Raw genomic sequence first — 5837 nt, 5'->3', positions numbered from 1 at the left:
TTAAAATATCCTAAATCCTAAAAATATATCTTATTACAACGAACGTAAAATTATATCCAATTACATCCACACTCATAATCCAAATTTTATTTTAAAGACTGTCCAAATGATAAAAACAGTAAATATTCCATTTAAACGAAACTCTATATAGATTCTCTATATAGAAGGAAGGCGCGTTTAATTTTCAACAATAACATCTGTATCGATTCCTTGATAGGTTAGGCACGTTATAGGGATATCCGTTCGAAAAGCCAGAATATCGACGATGATGGATTCCAGCGGATTGATCAAGGGAAGAGTAAGGGAGGGTAAATGCATATTTAATACGCGGGTGTCGAATGGATGCCCGGCCGAATAATTATTTTCTGCACGCCGGTGAATGACGTTTACCCAGCCGAATTACCGTTATTTGCGGCGGCACAGAGGCGGCCGATGAAATGTAGCGGCCGGTTGAAAATTAGGTGATTTTAAACCGTGTCGGAACTGAGCCCACGTTTGATGTATTGGGAACGACGAATTGTCAGACTCGTATCAAAGGATGCAATTCGAAATCACCAAAATTTCGTATCGGTCTCGGTCGAAACAGTCACGTCACGATATTTCGTTCTCATTTGACCGTGGAAGTTTGGAAAGATATCGACGAACGAAGAGTAAGAAAATTTCTTTCAAGCATGTAAACGGATTAAATTTATTTTGGATTGATTTTGGTTTTGGGATTGATCAAAAATTATTTAAACAATTTCTTGAAATCGAGAGTGTAAGAATTTGTTACATTTTCGATTAACATTAATCGTCGATATAATATTTTGCTGATCCAGTCGAATTTCTTTTAATTTCAAAATTTTGTTCATTTTATAATCTTTTTGGTATTATTTCCTTGAGAAGAATTTCTGTAATTATTTTTCAATTTTTTTTTAATAATATAGAGGTAGCGTAAATATTTTAAAAGTCATTTTAGAAATATCAAGTACGAGCTCCTATTGTATAATATAACAATTTTCATTTAATGGAAACTCTTCATTGATGAGTTATTCGAAAAAGCACTAACTAAAAATCTGGCAAATTAATAAGTGAGATATTTAAAGTATGCACTATTCCTCTATAGATTATTTAGTTATCTAATTTTCCATTAAGTTGGCATTCTGAAATCGCTAATATCTATTTAATACTCATGTAAACATTGATCAAGTGCTTAGTAATAAAATAAATCAATATAATGGTAGATATTTAAAATAAACACTATAACTCAAGTTAAACGAGACACCCCGTATGTGAGAGAATCTTGAACGTATCCGAATGGTTGAATGCAACGTGGGCCGCAACAAAGTGCACTTGTCTACACGGAACTTTTAAAAGCTTTGCCATTCGAGAAGTCGAGGAGGCCATTATCGATCGATACGTTATCGACACGAAACTATAATCGGTCAATCGGAAAGCTGACCCGACTAGGCCGTAACCGTACCATGCACTTCTTAATTCCAGACTCTCTTAACTCTCTCTTTCTTTTTTTTTTGTCTCTTCTCATCTCTCTCTCCTTTCCTCCTCCATTACCACTTTCATACACGCACCACTATTCTACTGGGTGCAACGAATAGGATCTAAATGTTCTGTTCCTTGCAATAAAAGATGTTCAAAAATAATCATATTTTATTCTTTCATTATCTTGTGATTTTAAATATATTATAATTCTTCATAAATTACTTACTTGTCTATATTTTTCAATACTTTGTATTTTGTTAATCTATTTATAAATTTGAAAATATCGTAGAGTTTTTTGGAAGGGGAGGAGGGGCCATTACGAATATGATACGTGATCGAGAGTCAAGTTTCCCTAGCCAAATGCATTCCTTCGAAAAGGAGAGAATGAAAGGACGCCGTGGTTAGTATTAGCCTTCGTTATTACTCGTGTTTAAAGCTTCCGGAAAAATTGGTTATCGTATTGGGCCGGTTGCCCTCGATAGGGAACATTGAATTGTATTCGGAAGCGTATAATGGCAGGTGTTTTTAAAACCCTCTTTTCACAAGGATTCATCGGTGGAACGAAGTGTTATTGATCCCCGGCGTCAGCTTTGTACGAGTAGGGGAGGGGGAGAGGAGGAGGTTTGAAAGGAAAATACACGAATATCGTTGATCTGTTTGATTTCAATTCGACAATAACGCGCATTGTTAAAATATCGGAAACAATTGAACGATTTCATTCATGCTACACACTTTTGTATTATTTCGTGCCCGTGAACACCTGGCGTTACCATCAAAAGAAAGGATAGAGCCTCGTGAAACGCCATTCGAGCCGTGCAAAGCTCGAATAGTTATAGAAATGTGCGACACCTTCGAACAATCGATCTGTTTTCAAAAGAAACATATACGACGATCGACGATGTGATTCTTGAAAGAAATACGAAAATTGATGTGCAAAAATATCGAACTTATTTTTCGAATTGCGAGCAATTTAACTTTTTATTGGAAACGTTCGATTTTTCATTTTTTGAAACGAGAAGAATATTTAAATTTAATTTTTTTTTTCTCTCATTAAATTCGTTTGATTCTAATCGATTAGAACGTATTCAATTTTGTGCCAATTTTTTTCAAAATCTTCAATTCACGAAACACTAGTATCAAAATTCATTTTCTCAATCGCTTATTTCGTGAATAACGGAACATTTAATGCCACGATTGAACGTAGCGATTTTTAATCAGATCATTAGCACGTTTAGTAGCGAGACGAAGTGGTCATTGCGGTAGGGAAATAAACGGAAACGAGTGGCGTTTTATATCGCTTCCGGCCGAATTTCATGGTACAGCGGATGTAACCGCCTCACGTAGAACGTATCTGGAAGCTTTATGCTCGATGAGAATGAAATAAAAACGGAACGGTTTATGCTTAAGTGTAAAACAGCAATTCTGTTTTACCTCGCGTACGCGATTCGTTTCTCTTAAATGCGAGAACGAGATAAAGGATATCGTTCCAATAACACTGTGTAACTCTCGTTTATTGCTCCAATGCCAATTTTTATTCGAGACGAAAAATTGGAGGTTTAATATAATTTTTATTTCGATCGTTTAATTCGTATGATATTGGATTTATATGAAACTTTCAAAATGTTTCTTTTAAAAGTATAAAATTTTCAATTATTGTTCAATTTTGAGTTTAATCATTTTTTTGGTAAAAAATAAAAAAATTGCCTAGCTTCGAGTCCTATAAATCAATCAATCCAATTGGATTTGAAGAATTGCTTTAATCTATTAATTTTGTGCTAAATATACGCTTGTATTAATATAAAGTGTAAATGTTTGAATCAATTTTTCAAAAAGAAAATTAAATTTTCAGGAAGTTTATTAAATATGAATTAAAGAATTAAATTTAGAGAATTAAACTGATCAATTTTATTGCTTAAAAATTTACAAAGTTTATTACAAGTGTATATATAATTACTGTTTAACTTTTCTGAAACAAAATTATTTACGAATATGATAAAATATTAGAAATAATATTTATATATAAGTATTTTCATCATTTCGAATGTTTAAATGCATAATTCGTATAACATACCTATATTTCTGATGTAGTAGACACATACAACACTGCATCGTATGTATTCAAATGTATTCATATTACCAGAGTATGAAATATCGATATAAGCGAATAGAGACGAAGCGTATATTACCCAATAAAATATTTTCTGTTCTCGATTCGTGCTATAACCAGAATCTCTATTTCATTCATATTATTTTATTTTATATATTTTTTATGATATTTTAAAAATTGTGATCAGAAACTAAACTTTATTCCACACAATATAATTTGATCTTTTTTCTTTCAAATAGAAAGAGATAAAAGAATGGAATGAACTTTGAATCTTTACATATAAATATTTTATATTTTTAATTTTATATTTTTTCAAAAAAATCTGAACTTTGATTTTCGATCTTTTTTTTATTAACATCTTTGTAACGTAATATTTACACTCGAGAATATAAATTATATAAAATTAAAAAAAAAATTCATCGAGCGATCATTACATTCGCAAAATTCTTTCCAAATTTCGTTTGATGCATCATCGTGTATTTTTGAGAATTAAATATTCCATGAAATTTTCTCGCACGGACATAAACTTTTAGTAAGTGAGAGAGAGAGAGAGAGAGAGAAAAAAAAGACAAAAGCGAAAACTGGCGCACGGATTTTTTCCATGAAACTTTTTCGTTCGTCGCTTCTCGAACGTTGCCTCCTCCTCTTCTTGTTGTCTTTCTTACATTATGCACGAGTCGCGTCCATTCGGCTGTAATTTGAATCCGAGGAATTTCGAGATTCTGCCGAGGATTGTTTCCGCCGTGGAGGAAAACTGGATCGATCCGTTAAATAATTCCTCTCTATGGGGACAATTAATTTCGAAACATCTCGAGACCCCGTCGCTTTGTTTTCTGTCGCTCGAACGAAACCGGAAAATGGAGCGACAATTGGAACGTTTTCTTTAAGAAAACTCGAAACAATTCCATCTTTTCATATCTTTTCTTTCTCCTTTTTTTTTCTTTATCTTTCTATTTTCGTCCCGTCCTTTCTTTAAAACAAACGACGAATGCTGGAAACGGTAGAATTCGTTGTAGGATCGTAAAATATCGTGAAGAGATATATATCGGGAAACGATACATTTTTTTTTTTAAAAAAGATCGAAGAAAGAATATCTCTGTGCAGCACGTGAAATGAAATCACGTGAACGTTTTAATTATTCGATAACGTTGTTATTATAAATGGAAAGTTATTTTATATATTGTGTACAATGGAAATAATTAATTCGATCTGAATAAGGCATCTGAATAAAGAATAATTTACATTTTGCACATATAAATGCAATATATTCGTTGTTATGTATAAAATATTTCTTATAAAATATAGGTGAAAATAATTTCTATTGTTCGAGGAAATTAACTTATAATTAGGGAAAACGAGAAAGTAATAAAAGTAATTAACACGTTAAACGATTCACGATCATTTTAATGAAAATTTGTATGTAGAGTATAAATTATACAGAGTATACATGTAAAATGATTTCTTTCTTTAATGGAAAATCTTCTTTGACATCCACTTTCAAAGTTTCATTTCTTTTTTTTTTTTTACTAAGCACAAAAAAGTTTCTTTTGCGAATACATTTTTTACGATAAAATGACACAGCATTAAAAACTCAAAAGTGTCCTTTCAGAGTGACACTCTGCTAAAAAAGAAACAAGATCACACTCGCACATATATAATTTCAATATATTCATATTTTGTCACAACACTAATATCAAAATTACAAAATTAAAAATTCCAAATTCATCGATCTTACACATTAATCGCACACACTTCTCTTCCCTTTCTCCAATCCGCATATAAACATAGATTCAAAATCCAAAAGTATAAAAAAGAAAAAAATTCTGATCAATCGCAACCGGAAAAATTGTTATCATGCGCCAAAATCAATCCACCTCCCTTCTCCACCAGAATTGAATCAACTTATATACCTTATATACAACTTATATACAACTTATATATATATATATATATATATGGAGGAAAGTGTACGTAAAATGCAGATTCATCGCGACGAATCGATGAGTCGGGGCGGGTGCACCGTGTCCGATAATATCCGGATTGAATTGAATAGCAAACGAATACAGTCCCTGCGCCGAATAACGGTGGCGAACAGCGAAATCGCCACGCCGACGTAATTGAATGATGGCCACCGAATGATATTAATGCACGAAGATTGGCACATTGCAATGGTCATGGATCTGCGGCCGTGGCATGGCACGGTGGCTTTCACAAAGCGACCGCTCCGTAATCCTACATCCGGATTCCTCTC

At 32.7% G+C, this 5837-nt stretch overlaps 1 protein-coding gene across 2 annotated transcripts in view; it reads left to right on the top strand.

The window, feature by feature from the left end:
• Nucleotides 1-5837, top strand: part of LOC102677163 (glutamate receptor 1) — a 286138-nt gene that overhangs the window by 50624 nt on the left and 229677 nt on the right. The window lies entirely within an intron of this gene.

The sequence above is a fragment of the Apis dorsata genome, unplaced genomic scaffold, assembly GCF_000469605.1.
Source record: "Apis dorsata unplaced genomic scaffold, Apis dorsata 1.3 scaffold_382, whole genome shotgun sequence".
NCBI classification, from domain to species: domain Eukaryota; kingdom Metazoa; phylum Arthropoda; class Insecta; order Hymenoptera; family Apidae; genus Apis; species Apis dorsata.
Note: the sequence above shows the minus strand (reverse complement) of the source record. Positions and strands in the feature narration are given on the sequence as shown.